The sequence below is a fragment of the Schistocerca serialis genome, chromosome 6 (genome assembly GCF_023864345.2).
Source record: "Schistocerca serialis cubense isolate TAMUIC-IGC-003099 chromosome 6, iqSchSeri2.2, whole genome shotgun sequence".
In the NCBI taxonomy this organism is placed as follows: domain Eukaryota; kingdom Metazoa; phylum Arthropoda; class Insecta; order Orthoptera; family Acrididae; genus Schistocerca; species Schistocerca serialis.
Window position 1 is genome coordinate 241,815,907 of NC_064643.1, and position 26,357 is coordinate 241,842,263.

Consider the following 26,357-nt stretch of genomic DNA (forward strand, 5'->3'; position numbering starts at 1 on the left):
AAGAAATTATCACGTTCTATCACTATTGGATGCGGCACCATACCCGTGAATTGTGAATATACGTATATATACATATTACATAAAAAGTATCCCTGACAACGATATTTTGTTTACATATTTGAATTTCCCACGGTAAAATGGTCTAGAAGCACATACTTTAATATCAGAAATAGAACCCATGTCGAGCAGTGTTATTATATAAACATGAAAAGGGCTGCTTACCTCCGTTTCGCAATTATCAATTTTTATTAATGGCGCAGATTTGTAACATTGGAAAATTAGGCTCAATGATCTTAGTGCCGCCACAGTCCATATTTTCACACTTTTGTTGCCAAAATATATCATTCTGCAGAGTTTTCATCAAATTATTAAGACACATTATCTAACTACCTGCCGTATCATATGCCACACGCTTCTCCACTTCAATTACGAACTATACCTTTAGTAGCTTGAAATAATACTAGGTCAGACTACACCTCTTACTGTATTCATGTATACCGTTAACTTCAGTATCCCATAATTTGGTGCCCTACATTATTTACAAGTTTAACTCTGTAACAGTACTTTTTCTTTGATTCTTCATCCCTTTTTCCCTTTCTTCTATTTATTGTACAAGATTGACGTTCTGTTACATTTTTATTCAATTCAACGTTCAGCTTATAATGCCCCATCATTTGTTCTACATAAAGCGTAAGTGCAAACTGATGACTGTCTCGTAAAATGTAAAGTTTGTAGTATTACATATGACTGAATGTCAAGAAACTAAGTCTAAAATGACAAATAACATAAGAAACAAACTACTCTCAGAAGCTCCAAAGTCTAAAAAGGCGTTTCAAGTTATCTCGTGTATCTTTAGTGAGGCTAAAGTGTAGTCACTAAGTAGAGTACTGTTAGTTTATGTGCTGTGTATCACCTTCGTGGAGCTGCTTGAGTGACTGATTTTGGCTATTCGTTGCTCTGAAGGAACGTCCTTTTAACGCTTTACCAAACGACATTGTGACATTAATGTCGCATATCGGTGCACGCTATTGGTTCATATTCATGGATAATTTTATTTATAATGTACTGGGCACATTTGCTAGGAGTGCAGCTTTGCATTTTTCTCAGTGGAAGGTGTTTTCATGTTGTGGTTTCTGGGTTCTCTTTGTCAGGAAGAGGCAGTCAATGAACCTCGTGAGGAAAGGGAGCATTTTACGTGGAAGTAAGATTACAGTTAATTTCATGCTTTTGTCAGCTGAGCCGGTGCATTGCTTAGCCCTGAGCGAAAGGCGCCGTGTTGCCAGTTCTGTTCTGACACCACCACTGAGACGTTGCCCATCCGGTGTGGAAAGGTCCATTCTTTCGCTCCAAAGATTGGTGTTTCCAGTTGAATTGACAGGGGACATCTTGAGCCTGAGGGCGGTGGTTCAATTTTAGTAAGGCTTAGTTGAAAGTGTTGTGCTAGCAGCTATGATAGGAAAAATAGTAGCCTCTAATGGCGTACCATGTGCATCAGGACAGCGACAGAATAGCGAATATCCCGGAGGAGCAGAAATCAACCTCCTGTGGGATGTATGTACTACACTTCACAAAACGGACATCGCCGACCATCAATAAATATTCAAAACAAACCTTTAACTTCCACCGTGAACACCGAATGAAAAATGAGGGGCCACAGTGATCACAAATCTTTCGCCCATCAAGATCGAAGGCAAACTGTTAACAGGGTACTCTCACTGGTCAACGTTTTCCTGACACTGTATTCTTTCTTCAGCGGTGCATTCCGCCCCGACTTAAATTTTGTGAAAGTTTTTTTGACAGCGGTGAGCGACCGCATCGAGCATCTCCGTTGTAGGAACTCTTTGAACTAGAGGGTACTCGGCGAATACAGATTTGGAGGTCAGTACGCCTGTGCAACATTATGCCTTCTAAGGCTTGGACCACGAAAACGATGCTGTCCAACAATGCTACTGGGTGGATTATGCGTTGTCGCCCCTTCTCTGGATACATACCATCGTGTGATGATGTCAACGTAACACAGCGTACTCATCAACGGATAAATAGAACACTCCTATGCAGCCGCAGTGCCCTGCCCCCCCCCCCCCCCCCACCAGAGGGTCAGATTGGGTGTCACACAGACTTGTTAAATGTGGTTGCAATTGCACCCGCTGCCTGTCGCGTGTCTCTTCTTGCCTTTTGCACTACGTAGCGGTCACCTGCTGCTGTGGTTAACCCTGTCGGTCATCTCCTCTCCTTCGGTAAGCAGTGTCGGGAGCTCGGAACGAACCACTTCCACGTAAGACAATGCTATACCAAACTCCTGAGCTACACCTGTCACAGTTTGTCCATCTTCCAGTTTTCCTATCATTTTTCTAGTGTGAAATATTCCAAATGTTGTAACGAAGAATACCATCCCAATGCACCGTAACTGTACGCTTACTGACACACACTGTCTCTTTTTCTCGTTCCTTCAACTGCCTCGTGCTGCCCCTTTTCCCACAATGGGCAGGCTGACTTCAAGTTACGTCTAACATTCTGTGCATGACTGGGAGACCTTTGGCTACACGCCCCAGTATTTACGTTCATTTTCATCATGTGGTTAATATCTTATGTTACTGTAGCTATGTCGACCTTAAGTTTTACAGAGGAGTGTATAACCGGGTGCAGACCCCTAGCTCCTTGCTCACACTGAGATGGCAGTATCGTTGAGCACCGTGGCCGATGTCAACGATCAGTTGTATCAGGAATTCATAGGAATGAACGAGTTTTGCTCTTATAAAGACCATTGCACTTACTCACTTCAACGCTGATCGATAATTGGGACCCAACTTTCGATATACAAGTATTAAATAACTATCGAAATTATTTTCACAGTAACTAGGAACTTGCTGTCAGACACCACAGGCCACATTTCCCTATAGCACTTAAGCCAGTTCGCCACATACTCTTCAAAACAGACGATCCGATCAGAGGAATCTTTTGTGACTGAAAAACAGGTTGGCTTAGAGCCTGTAATATTACTTTAGTAACAATAATCCTGTTTTACTTTTGTGTCAGATCGATCGGCAAGTGACTTCCGTTGTACAATAACTCGTGACAATCTGTCTCTCAAGTAATCAGTTGCACATTCCTCAACCAACGATCGCAGGAAAAGGCTAGAACACATAGGTAACGAATTAGGTAACATTGTTCAGTAAAAATGTGAAATGATAGGTATTTCTTTTACACCCCCATTAGACACAGACAGGGCAGAGAGAGAAGATTGGAATTTGGACGTACAGCCTTCGACGAAGAGTTAGCGAAAGATGGTTGCGTTTTCACTTCCCCATTGTCGACGAAACGGCTTCAATGCTCAATGAATAAAAGTGTGCAACGGCTTCAATGCTCAATGAATAAAAGTGTGCAACACTACGCGCCATCCGTGTGAGAAAATTCAAAGATAATTGTCATTAATTTGGTTGTTACCACGTTCCACCGTTTTACTGGATACCATATGACACGTAGTCATTTCAAAATTAAACACAGAATCTGCAGTTAGTGCTATAAATAAATACAATGGCGTGCAAAATTTATGAATGAAAGAAACTTTAGCATGATGTGTCACAACCAAGCAACACTGCTCGGTGAAACTTGGACCATACCTAGAAAGAACTGCTACAATGCAGTATAGAAGGTAAATTAAAAAACTACTCCACGAAACGCACAGAGATGAAACTTTCATTCAAAGACACCACGATCTGTGATGGCCACCTGACATCACAAAAGGCAGAATATGTTTCGTAATAGGATGTGTATGGTTCAAAATGGCTCTAAGCACTATGGGACTTAACATCTGAGGTCATTAGTCCCCTAGACTTAGAAACTACTTAAACCTAACTAACCTAAGGACATTACACACATCCATTCCCGAGCCAGGATTCGAACCTGCAACCATAGCAGGCGCGCGGTTCGGACTAGAACTGAACTGCTCCGCCACAACAGCCGGAAAAAGTATGTTTAATCACCGCGATTGGCAATACAAGCTCTGCAACGTGGTCCACCTCTGGTCACAGGGCTGGCCAGGGATTATTGTCGTAGGACGTACCATTCCCCAAGCAATGCGGTTGACAACTGATGGGTGAAACTTTCCTGGCAGGTTAAAACTGTGTGCCAGAACGAGACTCGAACTCCGGACCTTTGATTTTCTCTGGTAAGTGGTTTACCAAGTAAAGCTGTGAGGACGGGGCGTGAGTCGTGCTTGGATAGCTCAGATGGTAGAGCACTTGCCCGAAAAAAGGCAAAGGTCCCGAGTTCGAGTCTTGGTCCGGCACTCAGTTTTAATCTGCCAGGACGGTTTCATAACAGCGCACTCTCCGCTGCAGAGTGAAAATATCATCCTGGAAACTGGTGGATGGTCGTTGGTGCACGTGATCATTTTGCAGTACGTCTTCTCAATGCATTCCTTACATGATCGATGGGATTTAAGTTGGGGGAAAAGGCAGATCAGTAGATTCGTTCCAAGTGCAACTCCATCAGCACTCAACTATGCGGTCTCGCATTGACATCCACAGAAATGATGTCTGGGTTGAACGAACCAATGAAATCCGCACGGAAAAGAAGTGCAATGCCGAAATAACGTTGACCGCTGCGCGTACCGTATTCTACGGGTTGGAGGTCAGTACGAAAATGCAACATGCAACATTGTACCTCTCCACACCCTAACTCCGAGACCACCAAGACGATGATAATGTTCCAGGGTTCATTACGTGTTATCACCTCTTGCCATATAAGGGTGTGTACAGTACCGTTGGATAATTACACATCTGAAGAAGGACATTGTTCCACCAGCTAGTATATTAAACTACCTGGGGTACTCGGCTTCTCTCAGGTAGTTGATATGAGATTGAGTGGTAGCTGGAATAAAAGGATGAACTTTAAAGTATAAGAGGCAAAACGATTTTATTGAAAACATATTCTAACTATTTATAATACTTGTTAGAGGAGAACAAGCAAATAATTTTTATTAATAACAAATTCTATTAACTATTAACAATGTTTATGGACAACGTTTTTCATTTTCTTATCCGGGGTATACATGTATAAATTTTTCTACTTTCCTACTAGAGAGTAAACTACTTATAGTTGGAGGCGGTTCCAGTGGCGGTAATCGAATTTTTCCATTCATGCAACAGAATCATGGTGTTACTGTACTGAATTATTCGCTTTGCGAAATTGGCAGACGTTATCCATTTTTTCGATTATGATGTGTTTGTGTTTGTTATATTCTTTCATCGTGATGCAGTGGAATGCTTCATTTGTTATATTGTACTGTTTACTTCTTCTCGTCCGTAGATTACGTCACAATTCTTGGTACTCCAGTCCGTTCATTTCGTTATTCTTCGGATTTTCTGCTTCACATGGTGATCGTTCTCGTTCGTTGGGAACTTGAACGTGCTTCGCGCTCTTCGTCTGTTTAGTTTTTTTACTGTTCTTTTTTATTTTCTCCGTTTCGCTTCAGAACTGGCAAGACCTCCACCTCATTTACGTTTGGGCATTGTCTAAAATATAAATCAAATCAACTTTTTGTTGACAAATACACTAAGTACGCTTTACACATTTTTCACACTTTATTTTCTGTTTATATTCAGTCACTGTATCGCTTCGACTACTCACGCTTTATTATTTTTATTCACTCACTGCATTACATTTCGGTTCCGCTATTCGTCACTAATAAGAAACTCGCATTCGAAACCACAACGGGTCTTGCTTTATATACCTCTTGGTAGCCCCACCAGTGGCGAATTCCAGAACGTCCACAATATTCCAGAACATTCCACAACATTCGAGAATTTTCTGGAATGTTCCACAGTGATCTGGGATGTTCCTGGATATTCACGAACATTCTGGAGTCTTCTCGAATGCCCCAGACTATCCCCGCACACTCTAGGACATCCGGGATCGCTGTGAATCAGTCCGGAATATTCTGGAATGCTATGTAACGCTCCCAAATTCTCTCTAATGTTCTGGAAAGTTCTCTAATACTCTCAAATGTTCCTGAATGTTCTAGAAATTTGTAGAGGGTGAAACTCCTCAGTCCTTATGTCTTCAAAATACGCCCTTAAGGTAAAAACGGGAACCTTCTTCGTGGATGGCGGGTAAGTGGTTACCACACCACGTAACTCCCTTGATCGTACGTGGGGCTCTGGTTTCTAAGTTTTAGGGGTTCGCACATTATACGTTACTTTTATAACATATATTGAATACTATAGTCTGCATTACTGGATACGGGCACAGCCCATTCCCAAGTACATCTATAGCAACAGATGTGGATACATCTATAGATGCAGTTGAGTGTGGGTCGTGTCCGACTCCGGTAGTGCCCAATAAAGCAATTTAACATACAGACAGGTGGGACAAAGTTCTTCGTCAAATTTATTAAGATTGTGATGCCGAACAATATGAAATCAATAGTTACAGATAACCGAGGAATCCAGTGGATGCTTTTTACTGATGAAGCTATTTTCATTCGTGATGGTATCAATAACACTCGTAACTCACATCTGTGGTGCAACAAATTCCCACATGCCTTTGTGGAGACACATTTTCAGAAAACGTTTTCTATTAACGTACTGTGTAGTATGATACACAGTCAGGTGATTGGGCATGTTGCATTATTGCATCGTGTTGTCTATCCTTTCTCTTAAATGAGCATGGTTGCTTTGGATACAAGAGCATATATGTACATTTTAGCCGTCGAGTGACGCATGAGCTAAACCAAACATTTCCAGAAACATTAATCGGTAAAAATGGTCACGTTTCTCGGACGTAATCTGCAGCATTAGATTTCTCCTATAAAGTAAGCATAAGAGAGTTTGACAGCTCTGAGCGTTTGTTTTCGTTGCATTTTAACAGCTGAATCTCTGCAACCAATAAAATTTGGACACGTGTTACATGCGATATCTCATTCGAAATAATCTAAAATTTTTGATGTTCCTCCTGAAACACACTGTACACAATCACGGCGGGAATAATATGGTCGTTCATATTCTTGGTTCACTTTGTTTCTGGATTCTGTACAATAGAAACGACGAAGTTGATATTCTACGTGCCTTGGGTTTTTTCACCTTTACGAACGGATTGTCACAGTGCAGTTTCACGAGTTCACATTTTTACATGAGAAATGTAAGCGTTCTTTGACCTTGCACACCTGTTTTAATTCGAGAGTTGCTCCAGACGATTAATCAATAGACACATTTTACTTTGTGCTAAAGGCAGTGTGACGGGTGATATTTTTTTATAGAGGCTTCCCTTTATTCTTTGTGGCCCTTTGTTTTCTGGGAGAAGATAATTGCCTCCTCTCCCGCACATAATGCGGATAAATTCCAGAACACCATGTTTCAAAGTATTTTCCCCGTTACATGTTAGCACGTGGCTTTCGCATATAGCGATAAAAATTAGTGACACTGTCTCTTGTGTTGCTTGACATTCAAATGTACGCAGATCAGGAACTGCGTTATGACATCTGTCGGCCTTATGTTGAAAAAAGGCTTTAAAAGCATACTGCACTACTTGGTAAATGCAGGATGGCAAATGCCTTTAGACGTATGTCTTGGGACTCTAATATAAGGGCGTCGGCTGCGGTGGCCGTGCGGTTCTGGGCGCTGCAGTCCGGAACCGCACGACCGCTATGGTCGCAGGTTCGAATCCTGCCCCGAGCATGGATGTGTGTGATGTCCTTAGGTTAGTTAGGTTTAAGTAGCTCTAAGTTCTAGGGGACTGATGACCTGAGATGTTAAGTCCCATAGTGTTCAGAGCCGTAATATAAGGGCAGATAATTAGCGGTGGCAGGGGGAGGAACGGGCGGGAAGCACTCTCATTCAAATTCATCCTAGATTGAGTGGCATTCATTAGATTGTTGCAGCTGATATTCGCACATCTTCAAGAAGCTCTGTAGAAGCTTTGTCCGCCTGTTTAGCTGGGTGCTAAAGTGCTCACCTCCAATGCAAGCGGGCCCAGGTTCGATTCCCGACCGGGTTGGAGATTTTCTCCGTTCGGGAACTGGGCGTTGTGCTGTCCTCGTCATCATTTCATCCTCATCACCGGCGCACAAGTCCCAAATGTGGCGTCGACTGAAATAAGACTTGTATTTGGCTGCCGAACTTCCCCTGATGGGGCCACCCGGCCAACGATGCCATGCTCCCATTTCATCTCATTTGTCGAACCTTTGTGATTCACGTTCAACTGGAGGTTAAGATTGCCTTGGGACAAATCGAGGTCGGGGTCTTGCACACCATTTCGTAAAGAGGATATAGATCATTCTACACCGTGCCGAATTCTTGAAGTCAGTTCTAGCAACTTCCACATCTAAGGTTACTGAAAGAGCGTCTTAGAACAGTCAGGAAAACTTACGAGGAAGCGTACAGGGATTACACGGGTGCAGAAAACGTCTAGCCAGGCGATGCAACAGCTGTCAATGCTTGTCAGTCCTTCCCACGTTTCCTTGAGCGTTTTCCTTGAATCACCTATCTATACGATTTCTTTAATATTTTCCATCATTGACATCTAGTTGCCGACCCTGCGCTCAGAAACCTGCTACATTAGATATATATATCTAATGACTGCAGCAAATTTGTGTTAATGAACACGAAATATGCTCATCCATCTGCAGTGTACAGTTATAGCGCAGGATTCAATGTCCTACATTTTAAGTTTATTGTTTTTTATGCCATATTGTCAACATTAGTTAGTTAGACATTTGCAAATTCTTTGTATAATAATGGTAATCTCTAGCTATAAAATGGAATGCGCAAATTTTGTAAATGTGGTACACTTTCAAGCGAAAATATGGCAATTTGCTGAACATTTGTGTTCAAACTCCCTCCCTCCCTCTCTCTCTCTCTCTCTCTCTCTCTCCTTCTCTCTCTCTCTCTCTCTCTCTCTCTCTCTCTCTCTCTCTCTCACACACACACACACACACACACACACACACACATCCTATATAACTACCGTTCAAAAATGCTTCTATGCAATAGGAGCTGTCAAGCAGATATGGTTTCAATTTGTGTGAGCAGTTAATTTATTCTCTATGAAATTCTTTTGATCAGTGGGAAGTAGTCATAAGTTTTTATGACTGAACATCTCATTGCTGTCTATGCCACTTCAATTTGATTTAATGATAGTGTAAATCATTTTTGCTTCTTGTGTTATATTTATGAATGTTGTTGTTGTTGTCGAATTACGACTGACTGATCACAAACTTCATCAAGGAGAGACTGTTCTGTAACACTGTTATCTCTTTGTCCACTGAAAGTATCTGCTCTTGTCACTATGACCAATGAGAGAACTTGCTCTCATCATACCATCCTTGTTACACACTTCGATGCCCAAAACGCTTTCTTCCCGCTGACGACTTTCCCCAGAATATGATGACACAAAGTGTTAGTGGATCAAAACATAAAAGGGTTGACATTGTCATTTCCATGATCCTGCCGTAAAAGTTGCAGTGCTCAGACGTTGAGACAAATCTGAACACCTCACCATCAGTCCAGCTTCATACCAATACAAATACCGAAGAACTTCGAATTTTTTTTTCTCATATATGGACATACTGTCCTACGATACTTCTAATAGTGTGATCATACCGCTTATAGCTTATAAATGTATGTATTGTGTTACATCAAAATTAGTTAAAATTCATCTACAGACGACCAGTTATAAAATTTCTTAATAACTTTACATTTTCAAGCTTTGAATTTTCTCCATTAGGTTAAATATTTCTCCTCGCACCTTTAGGAATGAGAACTGCTACTGCTTCTTATATTTGTGAAAGTATGTCGCTAATATATAAAAAGGACTAGAACAGAGAAAATCCCATTCTGAAGATGCTGTTACATTTTGTACACTTCCTAGGTTTTTAACTGTGACACTTTTAACTTTTTAGTTATATAGACTGAAACCCAGCTGCCAGAGAGTTCTTGTAGCGTAATATTTTAGCATCTCTGGAAGAATATTGTAAGTTATTCTAGCAAAGGCACAAAAAATACCATTTTTCATAATTTTCTCACTTCAAAATTTGCAAAATTTTGTTTGGGAATGAAAAATAATATGCCCTTTGTAGAGAGCATTTAGAAATCCATATTGAGAATAGCCAAGGCTGTTTTTGAAATTAGTGGTTTATTCCTCTTGTGTACATAATTTCTTGCACTATTTTCGAGATGGCGGTAAGTAGTGAGATTGATTAGCAACTGTTAATATCTATCTTAGTATGTTTCTTGTAAAACGGTCTGACAGTAGCATATTTGACACTGTACTGACATATATCCTGCTTGATATAAGCAGATGCCACTGACTTTAATTGATTCGAAGTTGATGCTACATTCAATATAAGTGCGAACTACTGTATTCTTCATTTATCATTATTTTAGTTCTTCATTCAGTGCCTCTTCAGATTTGGTCATTTAATATGAAGGCATTCCTCAATCCAGTTATTCACAACGAATCCGTTTGCTATAAGAAACTACATTTTTTTCTATCAAAGAAACTACATTTTTTCTATCATCGCCCTTCCCACGTTCCTCAAATGTCAGCAAATGAACTCATTTTATTTGTTTGATTTCTGCATTTGGATTAAGTGATACGCACAAAGTTTTCTCTCGCTTCCTGTTTACACTTCACATAGTAAGCAATTGCACCTTTACAAGTTTCTTTCGACAGCTGTTGCATTTCTCCTACATATTTTTATATTTTCGTTCTATTTCGGTTTCTTTGAGAAAGACTGAGAGACCTCAAATCAGCAGGAAACACATTGCACTACAAAAACTCTAAGCAATGATAGTGGTAATAAACCTAAAAGTTTAGATTTAAAGTATTTTCTTCTAAGTACAGTGTTCCCATTTTATTTATTTATTTATTTTTTGCAATGTGTACTCACATTGCTTGAACACGCCTCGTAACGACAGTCTCAGTTAAAGTATTCAGGTGTTGTTTACCTCTTACAAGTGCTGATGAAATTCTCTGTATGTCTTGGCTTTTTAACCGGAAATATCGCAGTCACCTAAAAGGCTACTTTCGTTATCTGTTTTGATTGGAAGATCGCCACTCATGAGAACCAATAAAGTGATGCAACTGGACTGTTACACGTACCACAGCTGTATAAAACAGTATTGTCATCTCGTTGCTTACTTAAGCATTTGAAAGTGATGTATAGTGAAACTGGTGTCTTACATGAAGTCAGAAGTATATGGGAAAAATTACAGTTTCTGTTTTGCAGGAAGTCAGACCACGATTCGTAAGAGGTTATATTATCTCACGAAACAAATAAAGGATGAGCTTTTAGCTTCCTCAGAAGTGCTGTAAATGAGTCTGCCTGACTGATACTAGAAACACTTCATATTTATATAATCTTGAAGCGGAAGCTGATTACTGATGGCCATCAGAATTGAAGATGAAGCTTAAATATTTCTTCCAAATACTTGCAAACAGTTCCTTATCAAATGCATTAATCACATTTAAAACAAGCTCAGAAATAAGTCAACATAAAAATGCAATCAGACTTGCAGATAAGAACTAGCCCATTAGTGAACTGTATTTAGGCCACTCCAGTTCCTCATTAATAAAAAGGTTTAATTCAATCTGTCTAATGGAAAACACCTGTTACACATAAAACCTTTTACAAATAAACATACATACATCTTATTTGACAAACATTTGCATAGTTCGTTGTGTGGAGACCAAAAGCGCCAACTCATCAGCAGTCGTAATATATCGTGCCATACTGAAATGAAAAACTAATCTGGAATCATTATTTGGTTGCTTCAACCTGATTTTAGAGGTAATTTTCCAGTTAGAGTGCAGCAGGATAGCAAAACCCTGATTGATAACTTTGCTGAAGGCAATTCTCAAGCTGAAACAAACGTGAAATTTTGTTTTATGGAATTTTGAATCTTCTGAAAATTATCTTTCTGTAAATTTTGAGAAAACACAATACATTCAGTTCTGTACAACAAACAGTCATTCAGACAATCGATGTAGCACATGAACAGGAGTCAGTAAATAGAGAACTCCCAATTTCTGAGTGTATGAATTTATGAACTGAAAGAAGCATGTTACAGAGCTTGGAAACAAACGGTTCAGGCTCCTGAAATATGCTGCATATTTCCAGTAAATAATTAAGGGTTAATTTTCTGTAATTACACACCAGTTAGAAAGAAATCCTTGATTCTACAAAAGCGAACTGTAAGAATAATATTTCTTCAGAACGCTGTATATGCAATATTAAACACGTTTTTCAGAGACAGTTACAGCATCAGAAACTGTTGACATAATGATTGCACAACAAATGCTACTATTAGTAATGGATTCAGGATAGACTGCCACAGTACAAACAAAATATTTTTTTATATTTATTTCAGTTAGTTGTTGATCACTAGCTGCTAAATAAGAATTGTAATAGCTTCATTCAATCCGTTTGTGTCACATGAGTAAATGCCCCTGTTTTAATATCTGCTTCTGCCTTGGCAGAGGTTTTATTCGTGCTACGCTCTTTTTCCATAGCTCTGTATTACGCATGCTATGTCGTAATTTCAACAAAATTGACAGTAGCCCCTTTTAGCAGCTTGAGTGCTAAGAGATATACAATTTTTACAGTCATATTTTACCATAACATATTTGCCCAGGTTGTCAAAGAGCTTTTAGAAGACGGTAAATAACAACGAATACCATACATCAAGTTGCCATAAGGTAGCTAACAGCGATAGCAGAAGAAAGGATAGTAGAAGAGCCTTTAATGTTCCGTTTACGACAAGATTATTAGAGAAGGCTTTCCTGGTATGTATAGATCATGGTGTCAGTGGGTATAAGTCGCGGTCTCGTTGACAAGAGGTAGTAATAAAGCTACAATTATCACCCCCAAAAAATGAATCGGCCACTTTAAAACTTGGTGCCAGTTTGTGTAGGGAAACACAAATGCATTTCTCACATCCTGTAACAAATAGTCTTTTGTGTCTATGACTGAGATATTTTCATATAATATGTTCGTGGAATTTACAAGTAACGTTTGTAACATGGAATCAAATTGGAAATTAAAATCGGTCAATACGTAAATTGTGGTTGAAACCATGGTCATAATTTGCAGGCAGTTTTTAATTCCGAGAGAAAGCACCGTTTTAGTCACAGAAATTGGTTACTACTGGAGCACACCTCACACAAATGATGTGAAACAAACAATTCAACATGTTTTTGGAATAGAACTTTTTCCTTGTGGCCTCTAACACAACGGAAATTGTTTTATCGACAAATATAATAACCACTTAGCACAAAAAAGAAGGAAAGCTTTGTTTCATTCGACTAGTTCATGATGGTGTGAGATATGGCTATCTGACCAAGGCTTCCTTGGAAACAATCTCTTTTAGAAATCATTCACCGTGTATTTCTAAGTGTGATCGGAAGGGAAGCCTTGGCGACTCTTTGTAAAGCGAAAAATGTTTATATCATTCCTTCTATTGATTCGTTTTCGCGTAACATACATATTAATAAGATAGGATCAGTGGGCAAACAACACACTTTTATGGAACCAGGTTTCATCTCTGACAATAGGTCGCTGTTTTCATATGTCATTCATTTACAGAACAACTGACGCACCTACTTAGTTCTGCACAATTCTTAGGAACACAGAGAAAATGGTTCTACATTCCGAAACATTTTCAGTGATGGAAACGATGAAAAAGTGAACTAATTTTTTGTCGAAAGAAATTCCGACCATATTGTACTACCTGACTAACAGCCGACAACGACGCTACGCAAAACTCACAATCAGGAGTCCCCTACAAAGTAAATAAGTTTGCTTCATTGTTCATACGTAAATGTGATATTAAAATATTAATTCTAAACATGCGTCTTTGTAAGTAGATTGTCTGATCAGATAGTCTGTCTTTCTCTCTGTTCCCACGAAAAAGTCTCAAACATGTGTATTACTAAAATTGTATCTTCTTCGAAATACGACAATAAATGACTATAATTGAAAATCACTTACTTTACTGAAATACATGAAATAGTTTCAAATGTGATAGTAAAATAAAACATAAAAAGGAAATAGTTTTAACGATCTTAACTTTCGCATACTAAAAAAAAGAATGGAACTGAAATAAACATCGCCTTACACTTACATAGTGGCTGCGAAAAGAGTGATATGCTTAGCTCTCATCGTCAGACGTCATTTGTTTAACAAATGGACGCTGTTGTGACACCATCGTGATCAATGGAGTTGTAGGAGAAGCTATAACTCAACTTCAATTAAAGCAACAAAAAGCTTTATGACATCTTAAACATCGCTGATAATTGAGATCTTTGGTGAAATGCGACAGTCTGCCTCACGTGTAGGAGACTACATGGTTTCGAAAAGTGCGTTAGTTTGTGCCCACTCATTTGTAGTGACAATTTGTCTTCCTTGTATTGTATTGGGCACCTATTCCTGCATAGAATGCAGCCCCAACGGTCATCTCTCACATGGCCATGAACTGTAAATGGCTGTTCAGTAACTGAAATCTGATGTGTAACTACAATAGCGATCAAGACAAGTTCACAGGAGACCATTTTGGACAGCATCTCTCCTTAAATGACACCGTATTAGGTATTTTACTTATAATATTTCACTATCAAAATCTGAGAGTAAAATCGAGCACTAAGTGCCAATTTTGCAAAGCAAAAAGACCAGATGTAACTCATTATTCCTGCAAAAATACTACTACTTTTGAATCGCTGTAATACAGCCACTATCAAGGTTTAAAGTATGAAAATTAGTGGCATTTGGAAGCGTCTATCAATTTATAGTAATTCGTGGAATGTCTCTTACATTACACAATTTTAAGGAAAAATTGCATGATCTTTCTCTGTAGTCCATCTGCACAATTCTGCGCCATTTTTGGCGATGTTAAGTACCTATTTCCTGGGTCACGGATTCTCATCGATGAGAATAGAAACAGAGATACCCACAGATAAGTCTTACACGTTTTGTAACTTAAGATTCAATTATTTTATTAAACAAACACATCTGTGGCTACTTAATGCTTTATTACGAATGCTTCATTTTCAATTGATTGCAGAAAACAATGCTATCTCAAAACTGTTGCGCAAAGGGTGTGGTGTTCATTATATCGATAATGCAATCATGGCCACATTGTCTCAGTCGTTCACTCATACAGAGTTTATGGTTAAGCAGTTATATGAAACATAATAAAACACCACGTGACAATTATTGTAAAGACTACATTGCAACTGCGAATTACATTAGGTTCATGGTGTTAAGTACATATGTACGTATGTAACTCACTTATAAACAAATAAAATCCAGATTGATAGCAGCAGAAAGGAAGGTAGAAATGCCTGTAAAGATCCATTGGTTGTTGGAGTATGTAGGGAAGCAGCCTACTCACGCTGTAATAAATTCACATCAGTCTTTCCATTGTGTGCCAGCCTAGTCCGCTGTAACTAGCTCTGATGTCATAAATGTTGCGCAATACTTTAAAAATCAAGTAAATAACCTGAAACGGTTCTAGCATGTCAGGAGTAATACTAAATTAATATGTGTTGAATATCAGTTCGATAACTTTAACCATTTTCGAAATTTGGATGTTTTTCTGTAAAAATCATTGGCGCAACAGAAAAGAGCTAGAGACTTAAAAATTTATATTTAGATTCCTTTTTCATAATAATTTAATAGAAACAGTACTTTGGATTTCACAAATTAAAATTTTAGTGGAAATTCATGGTTCTCTGTTTTTTGTCTTAAAACTTAAGGAAGCAAGATAGATTAAGTAGGCTAATAAATAAGGCTAGGATGTTTAGATTTAAGTGGAAGGGAGATCCGCTATAATCACAAAGATGAGAGAAGTTTCATTTGAATAACTATAAAACTATAGCGATAGTGTATCTCCAAATGGCAAGTTCAGAGCTCATCTACTGCATGTAGTGTAATTAAATTAATTCTCTCGCCCAAAATAATTGACTTAGCCACGTCAGATTTTTATTATGATTACTTACCTGTGTGCTGATTGCACATTTAAATAACTTAAAGTGGTGCATTACTAGCCCAGCGGCTAGTCGGGAGAGCCGATTTGATCAGGCGTTCCCTTAGCCGTCCGCACTGCGGCTTTATATATAAGAACGCTGCGCGAGAGAGTTCTCTCCAGACGCTGAATAGCACACCATCTGTGTCGGCAGTCGCGTCGCGTCGGTATCGTTGCTATAAACAGCCTCGGATGCCGTATTAAGTTACTCAGGATACGCGTAACCATGAAATCATTTCGAGTGAAGTGTTAATTCTGGGATGACTTTAATTATCTATCTTCAGTTTGCGTGTGTCGTATTTTCACGTGCCGCCGCGGGACAGACATTCTACCATTATTTAGCGTGGCGTTTGATGAACCTAATCATCAAATTATGGCGAGCATTCACTTAAACATTTAATTTGGACGGTTATAGTTGCATCAGCGCATTAGACTCTGAACTGCTCTGTTAGTCAGATTGTGTGGATTTTTTTTTTTTTATCTGTGACTTTCAGAATATATCGAACGTTTTTTCCACGATCGTTTTTGATTATGAATCCCAGACAATCTCCCAATTCCTCAGAGCTATAAGCTGTAGCTATAAGTGTATTTCTCAGATGAAGTGGGCACTAGGAATTCTAATTACCGGCTTCACGTTTTGCTAATCACTTTCTGGTTGCCAAAATTGTAGTGAGAGAGCCAGTGTTGAGAACGGCAAAACAACAGCATAAATAATAGGGACATTTATATAACAATTAATTTCCTCCAGCCGCCCCACATATGGTGCATCGGCCGGGAAATTCAGTGTTTCTACATTTTACAAAATATTTTAAATAACAACATTAAATTTCCACCCGCCGCCCCACAAGTAGTGTTTCATGATATTTGTGGACAAACGGGTGAGTGGGACGAGTTGCGGCCTTGTTCGCTGGGGGTACTAATAAAGTTTTGATTATCACGTCGAGCAAATCAAGTTGCAACCTTCAAACTTCTTGGTAGTGTTAGTCCTTCGAATAGCGCCACGTTTTTGCCAAAGATGAATCACTTAGTGGGAACATTAGATGCAATTGGTCAATAAAACCCTCTCTCATTTAAACTGGACGCCAATTCGGCCTAAGGGTATTAGCAGCATTGTGTTCAGTCTTGCATAGATACGTTTTCGTTTGCTCCGACGTGACACACAAGCTTTGGTTAGAGGAGAACGCAAGTATGTTGCTTTATTGATTTTTTTAATCCATCAGAAGATGTATTCCGTTTCCTTTCGATTTATTGTGGTCTGAGAGTCTCTGTGTAGTTGTAAAAGTGCGAATGCTTTGAAGCACTCTCCCTGGTAGGCAGATAGTATCGTTTAATACACGTTGGTGGTGGTACCACTTTAACTTCCAGAACGCTGGAGCTTGTCAGACACATGGCTTTTGTAACGGGGCATGGTCGCTCCACTCGTGAGTCCGGGCGTACATGTTGGCACTACTCAGTTCCGCTTCTCCCCCACCCATCCCCATCCACGTGATGCTCGACACGCTGGAGAGCAAAATGCATACACTTCATGCTGAGCTTTAACTAAGTTTGGGCGCATCTTGATACCTCTGCTTGGAAAGTTCGGATGAACCGTTTGCTGAAGTTGTATTGTTTTTTTCTTGGTTATAATCATTCTTAGAACCACACGATTTGTTGCAATGTTTTGCTACAATCAGGTATTCCGTTTCGCGTTGTAGGATTTTCGAGAAACTTCTCCTTATACGAACGTAACTGAATCTTGAACCTTTAAATACCCCGTGTGTTGAAAGGATGTGCTACTTCATACACACGGTGCTCATTTTGTAGCATACGTCTTCCTAAAGTCAACAGTGTGTGCCATTAACATATTTTTCGGTCGATTTTTTCGCGTTATGGAACTATCCGAATATAGCTGAATCCTCGGCCACATATGTATTCTGCCTGTTTATGATTTACTGATCCCTCTAAACTTAATTGTGAGGCCCCCGCCCCCTTTTGCTATCAGAAGATGATCCAGCCCATTAAAACTGTAACTATTCCATTGCCACTTTTATTCTACAACAAACGATATTTAATACAAGGGTTGAATTAAAACTAATGCCTCCACCTTCGTTAATTGGATTTGGATGGGAATATTTTGATAAATCAAACGCATAAATAAATTTTAGAATGTGATCTTTAATTCCCAATATTCACTTTTTCACATAATCACCAGCCAGTTGGATAAATTTCTGCCAACGATGAACAAATTTTCTGAAGCCGTCATGGAAGAAGTCGACACTCTGTTTCCGCAACCACGGTCTCACAGTTATCTCAACGTCTTCATCAGAAGCATAATGATGTTCCTGCAGATCCTCTGTCACTATAGGGAACAGATGGAAGTCAGACGGTGCTACATATGAACTGTATGGAAAATGCCGTAAGGTGGTGAGGTTCAGTCTCTGAACTTCTACTGTGGTGGCACTTGAAGTGTGTGGTTTGGCATTGTCATGCTGCCGGAAATCATTTCCCTTTTCCTTTCGGACCCTTGCTAGCCGACGTTTCAGAGTTCGCAGCGTTGTGATGTAACGATTTTTTACAGCTGAAGGCTGCGTCTTGAATTTCTTTTTCTTAGGCGAGTCCTTGTGTCGATATTTCATAAACTGACGTTTCGTCTTCGGGTCGTAATGGTGTGCCCACGTTCCGTCTCCTGTCACAACTGAATGGAGAAAGGCGTCACCTTCATTCTCATAACGCGAAAGGAGTTCCTGGCAAATTTCAAGACTGTGCTGTTTCATTTCAGGGGCAGCATCAGAGGTACCCATCGTGCACGGGTCTTCCGATAGCCAAGCAAAGCAATAACGTGAGCCACACGTCATTGTCAAATGCCGGTTGTGCTTGCAGTTTCTCTCTGATTCATGGGACGATCGTCCTGAATCAATCTGTCAACATTTTGCTTGTGAAACTCGGTGGTTCCGGTCCCAGCCCGTCCAACTCTTTGTTTGTCATGCAGATCAGATGTTCCCCCATCAACATCTTTAAACTTATTCGCCCAACGACGCACAGTACTCACATCAACACAATCACCATAAAATGCTTTCATTCTCTGATAAATCTCCTTTGGGGAGACACCTTCTGCTATTAAGAATTCAGTGACAGCACGTTGCCTAAATCGCTTTGAACGACCGTCTGCGCATGGTTCCGTACTTAACACTGTAACAACACAACCGTCCTATGTTAAGGCTTCCCGCCAACTGGAGCTGTAGAGAAGAGGCCATGGAGCAAGCCAGTGCCTGCCGCATACCAATGCTGACAATGGTTGCAGAGTTACGAAGGTGGAGGCATTACTCTTCATTCAGCTCTCGTACATATGTATACTTCATTCTCCTTTTTAATTATCAGACCCCTTTTGCTCGCATGTATCGTCTGCTACCAGCAACCCAGTGTTTAGGATGTGTAACCTTTCCCATTGATTTTGAATGCCTTCAGCTAGCCTATTCCATTTCAGACAAGACTGTTCAGTACGCTGATTATATTCGAGTCCTTTCCAAATTTAATAACCCTAGAAGGTATGGTTACGTACATGTATGATAAATGGCACGCGGTTAATGATATTTTTGTATTTTTTCCTATGTATATTGTGAATATCAACCTACGTCTGCCCTCTCATAAAGGCTTCGAAATGAAAGAAGGAAGATGATGTTTAACGTCCAGTCGACACCGAGGTCATTAGAGGCGGAGCACAAGCTCAGATTGTGTCAAGGATGGGGAAGGAAATCGGCCGTGCCTTTTGAGAGGAACCATCCCGCCATTTGCCTGGAGCGATTTGGGGAAATGATAGAAAAATTAAATCCGAATAGTCGGACACGAGTTTTAACCGTCGTGCTCCCGAATGCAAGTCCAATGTGGTAACCACTGAGCCACCTCGTTCTCTGCCCTGAGTCTTGATTGTGATTCAATTAGTGAGTGATTCTATGCATGTGCCCAGTGTGTGAGAATGAATGTTAGAAGATTAAGTGACTTTCACCCTTATAACCAGCTCAATTTTATCTTTCTGTTCAATGAAGATTTGGTCTTTCCTTGGTGATATGGCTGGGTCGATTCCTTAAAATATTCAAGGCTATCACATTTCTTCGTTAAGAAATAACAAGTAATCCATCTGTTGCAAAATGAAAGGTTTATTTAAGCCCTATGATAATGATTTCAACATTCATAAAATCGTCTTCTTCAGAAGAAAATTAGTCACAAACTAAACATGTTAACAGGGAATAAATGTTGAGCTTTATTTGTACATAAAAATAGTATCTCGTTACGGATACAGTAATTAAAAATTATTCTAACTTACTGGATTATATGGTGTAGCTAAGATTCGTTAAAAACAGTCGAAAGGTGTCAGAAAATATAAAATATCGACTCTATAATATTAAAAACTCGCCCAATATGGCAGTAGTCATTGAGCAGTATCTCACCAATGTACAGTTCATGGATTAGTGTCGCGTACTAACGTTTGGGGTAAAGAAAGCTTCCATCGAGAGACATCACCAATACAATGCGCGACTAGTGTGCGCATTAGAGGATGCAAATTATTATTCTAAACTTGCTTAAAACGATAAAATTGAAACTATGACATTAAAATCAGATCATATCTAGCTGTGTAAGTATATAAAATAAAAAATAACCATCAAGAAAGCTTTATTACAGGAAAAAAATTACGCAAACTGTGAAGTAGTGTAAATAATATACGCGCAATTAGACCAGGTGGAGAGTGGAAGAAAATCGGAGTGCGAAGAGGGGCGGGAAGATGGTAAAACGTGTACAGCTGTAAAATACATCATATTTGAGAAACTGTAAACATGAAGACCTCAATAAATACATTAACATCTTAACATATAGTAAACAAAGTAGCACCAGCATTAACACTGAAGCAAAATGGCATATTCGAGAGTCGTATGAAAGATGGCGGCCTCTGTGGCCATGCGGTTCTAGGCGCTTCAGTCCGGAACCATGCGACTGCTACGGTCGCAGGTTCGAATCCTACCTCGGGCATGGTTGTGTTTGATGTCCTTAGGTTGGTTAGGTTTAAGTAGTTCTAAGTTATATGGGACTGATGACCTCAGATGTTAAGTCCCATAGTGCTCAGAGCCATTTGAACCATTTTTTAAAGATGGAGTCTCTTATTTCTTACGTTAACGAAAGTAGGGTTCTGAAACTAACTGGAAAATTTCTATTTTGGAGATGTTTCTGTTCATTTAAAGTGGATAGATCATTGTGAGCAGTGTACTCAAAAATAACTAATTCCTTTAAGAGAACAAGCTTGTAACCATTACTTTCTTTATCTAAAACTTCTAAGTCCTTTATCTCCGTGATGTCACCCAAGAAGAAGAAGACGTTTAGCGAAAGTGAAACTGTATACAACGCCCCCACGTTTACATAGCAGATTCTCTTTATATCTCAATTTGAAAGGTCTCAGTATCTGTAATATGTAAGAGTTATGGCAGTCATTACATAAAACCTGAGATAATGAAACGGTCTTCTTGTGTTTTGATAGTAAGAAGTAATTTTGGCTTTCGACAACTGATTAGAGTCAAAGTAACTCTGCAGCCATATATCATGTTTAAAAGCCTGCTTATCCTGTGTCATACGTTTCCTAGCCCCACCCCCCTCCCCATGAACCACAGACCTTGCCGTTGGTGGGGAGGCTTGCGTGCCTCAGCGATACAGATAGCCGTATCGTAGGTGCAACCTCAACGGAGGGGTATCTGTTCAGAGGCCAGACAAATGTATGGTTCCTGAAGAGGGGCAGCAGCCTTTTCAGTCAACTGCAGGGGCAACAGTCTGGATGATTGACTGATCTGGCCTTGTAACACTAACCAAAATGGCCTTGATGTGCTGGTACTGCGAATGGCTGAAAGCAAGGGGAAACTACGGCCGTAATTTTTCCCGAGGGCATGCAGCTTTACTGTATGGATAAATGATGATGGCGTCCTCTTGGGTAAAATATTCCGGAGGTAAAATTGTCCCCCATTCGGATCTCCGGGCGGGGACTACTCAAGAGGACATCATTATCAGGAAAACGAAAACTGGCGTTCTACGGATCGGAACGTGGAATGTCAAATCCCTTAATCGGGCAGGTAGATTAGAAAATTTGAAAAGGGAAAAGGATAGTTTATAGATATAGTGGGAATTAGTGAAGTTCGGTGGCAGGAGGAACAAGACTTTTGGTCAAGTGAATACCGGGTTATAAATACAAAATCAAAATCAAATAGAGGTAATGCAGGAGTAGGTTTAATAATGAATAAAACAATAGGAATGCGGGTAAGCTACTACAAACAGCACAGCGAACGCATTGTTGTGGCCAAGACAGACACGAAGCCCACGCCTACGACAGTAGTACAAGTCCATATGCCAACTAGCTCTGCAGATGACGAAGAAATAGAAGAAATGTATGATGAGATAAAAGAAATTATTCAGATAGTGAAAGGAGACGAAAATTTAATAGTCATGGCTGACTGGAATTCGATAGTAGGAAAAGGAGGAGAAGGAAACGTAGTATGTGAATATGGATTGGGGGTAAGAAATGAAAGAGGAAGCCGCCTGGTAGAATTCTGCGTAGAGCATAACTTAATCATAGTTAACACTTGGTTCAAGAATCATGAAAGTAGGTTGTATACATGGAAAACCCTGGAGATACTAGAAGGTATCAGATAGATTATATAATGGTAAGACAGAGATTTAGGGAGCAGGTTTTAAATTGTAAGACATTTCCAGGGGCAGATGTAGACTCTGACCACAATCTATTGGTTGTGAACTGTAGATTAAAACTGAAGAAACTGCAAAAAGGTGGGAATTTAAGGAGATGGGACCTGGCTAAACTGACTAAACCAGAGGTTGTACGGAGTTTCGGGGAAAGTATAAGGGAACAATTGTCAAGAATGGGGAAAAGAAATACAGTAGAAGAAGAATGGGTAGCTTTGAGGGATGAAATAGTGAAGGCAGCAGAGGATCAAGTAGGCACAAAGACGAGGGGTATTAGAAATTCTTGGGTGACAGAAGAAATATTGAATTTAATTGAGAAAAGAAGAAAACATAAAAATGCAGTAAATGAAGCAGGCAAAAAGGAATACAAACGTCTCAAAAATGAGACCGACAGGAATTGCAAAATGGCTAAGCAGGCATGGCTGGAGGACAAATGTAAGGATGTAGAGGCTTATCTCACTAGGGGTAAGATAGATACTGCCTACAGGAAAATTAAAGAGACCTTTGGAGAAAAGAGAACCACTTGTACGAACATCAAGAGCTCAGATGGAAACCCAGTTCTAAGCAAAGAAGGGAGAGCAGAAAGGTGGAAGGAGTATATAGAGGGTCTATACAAGGGCGATGTACTTGAGGGCAATGTTATAGAAATGGAAGAGCATGTAGATGAAGATGAAATGGGAGATATGATACTGCGTGAAGAGTTTCATAGATAGCTGAAAGACCTAAGTCGAAACAAAGCCCTGAGTAGACAACATTCCATTAGAACTACTGGCAGCCTTGGGAGAGCCAGTCCTGACAAAACTCTACCATCCGGTGAACAAAATGTATGAGACTGGCGAAATACCCTCAGACTTCAAGAAAAATATAATAATTCCAATCCCAAAGTCAGCAGGCGTTGACAGATGTGAAAATTACCGAAGTATCAGTTTAATAAGTCACAGCTGCAAAATACTAACGCGAATTCTTTACAGACGAATGGAAAAACTGGTAGAAGCCGACCTCGGGGAAGATCAGTTTGGATTCCGTAGAAACCGGGGAACACGTGAGGCAATACAGACCCTACGACTTATCTTAGAAGATAGATTAAGAAAAGGCAAACCTACGTTTCTAGCATTTGTAGACTTAAAGAAAGCTTTTGACAATGCTGACTGGAATACTCTCTTTCAAATTCTGAAGGTGGCAGGGGTAAAATAGAGGGAGCGAAAGGCTATTTACAATTTGTACAGAAAGCAGATGGCAGTTATAAGAGTCGAGGGACATGAAAGGGAAGCAGTAGTTGGGAAGGGAGTGAGACAGGGTTGTAGCCTCTCCCCGATGTTGTTCAATCTGTATAATGAGCAAGCAGTAAAGGAAACAAAAGAAAAATTTGGAGTAGGTATTAAAATCCATGGAGAAGAAATAAATACTTTAAGGTTCACCGATGACATTGTAATTCTGTCAGAGACAGTAAAGGACTTGGAAGAGCTGTTGCACGGAATGGACAGTGTCTTGAAAGGAGGATATAAGATGAACATCAACAAAAGCAAAACGAGGATAATGGAAAGTAGTCGAATTATGTCGGGTGATACTGAGGGAATTACATTTCCTATTAGGGGAGCAAAATAACTGACGATGGTCGAAGTAGAGAAGATATTAAATGTAGACTGGCAATGGCAAGGAAAGTGTTCCTGAAGAAGAGAAATTTGTTAACATCGAGTATAGATTTACATGTCAGGAAGTTGTTTCTGAAAGTATTTGTATGGAGTGTAGCCATGTATGCAAATGAAACATGGACGATAAATAGTGCGGACAAGAAGAGAATATAAGCTTTCGAAATGTGGTGCTACAGAAGAATGCTGAAGATTAGATGGGTAAATCACATAACTAATGAGGAGGTACTGAATAGGACTGGGGTGAAGAGGAGTTTGTGGCACAACTTGACTAGAAGAAGGGATCGGTTGGTAAGAATTTAGTATTGGAGGGCAGCGTGGAGGGTAAAAATCGTAGAGGGAGACCAAGAGATGAATACACTAAGCAGATTCAGACGGATGTAGGCTGTAGTCTGTACTGGGAGATGAAGAATCTTGCACAGGATAGAGTAGCATGGAGAGCTGCATCAAACCAGTCTCAGGACTGAAGACCACAACAACAACAACAACATTTCCTAGAAATGATAAAGAAATGAACTTATTACTCTCACTTCCTAGCTTCAAGCTGCAGTTGCCTAAAGTTGAATATTTGACAGCTGTTTCATTTTTTATGAAATCATCAACCAAATTACTGTCATATCCATTGCTAATTGCAATGGGCTTCATTACAGATATTTCTTTTTGGAACCAGTGCTCTCCTAAAGGACCGCACATTGTGCGATACATTACAGAGCGCACAAAATCGGTTTTGTTGATTTCCTGATGACATGAGTTGGCTGGATTATGTTATCCGCAAATCCGCTTTGCAGAAAACGTGAAACCTGGTTTTATTATGGGGTAACCATAATTTCAAACCTATGAAATTAACTTATCGATTATAGATTTGAATATCTTTATTAAATTAGATTTTTTCATGATAGCTATTAAAGGTAAAGAACATTTGCTATAGATCCTGATGATGAGTACGTCACCTACGAAATGAGCTTTGAAAGGAATCATAGTCTTACCCCTGAAAATATACTCCGACCTTATTTACAAAAAATATCTGCGTCCAAACTAAACGACTGCTCTTACAATTTCTCACTGAAATGAAAGTTATTGAAACTCAGCACTGCCTGTAATAAAAATCATTAGTTCCAATACTTGAAGTTCTTTTAATTTTTTTGTCGTCCGATGAAAATTTCAATCGTATTGAGATTGAAGTCTACCGAAACATTAGTGCAAAAGCTAATAATGTCAAAAGATATCAACTGAGAGGAAGGCCACACTCTGTACTTTTTAACTTACTCATTAAATCAGCACCGTTTTTAACGGAAAAAAATGTTTGCAAATACGACAGCTTATTAGATTTTAGTGTACAAAAATCCCCTTCTTTGTTTTGTGGACTGTTAATATCATTAACAATCAGGCGAATACGGTGGTTTTCATTGTTTTGGCTTCTCGAAACAGGTAGATCATGCTTCATGTAAATTAACTTTTTCTTTTGAAATTCCTTCGTGAGATTTTTAGTTGTACCTAAAGTACTTCTAATTACATTTTGTAATTTAGATCACTTCGATTTCTGAGATGCCATTTTGCTCAAAAAATGCTACCATTTGTCTATGTATTCGCTTTTTGTGCAAGAAGCCTATTTCCTCTGTCAGATCTTGTGTGTAGAGCCTCACTGTTCAATTTACCGTTAATGCAATTTACCGTTAATGCAATTTACCGTTAATGCTAGTAATAGATTTTCTTTTTCTTTTGTAGCAAATGTTTATTTTTGGATAACTTCATTTCTTTTTCTAAAATTTCACTCCGTTCGTGAAGAGCAATTCTGGACTGATGAGATTTCTCTATTCTAGCAGAATAAAGATCAGTTTTAAAGTCAACAATAAAATAATCTGCCATTTTGGTGACATTTAGCCTAGGTACAAAATTTTATCTAAAGCCTTTAGCTAACCCAGCATTTTCCTGGTGTTTGAAACTTGTAGAAGCCTTATTTAATACTTTCAAAAAAGTT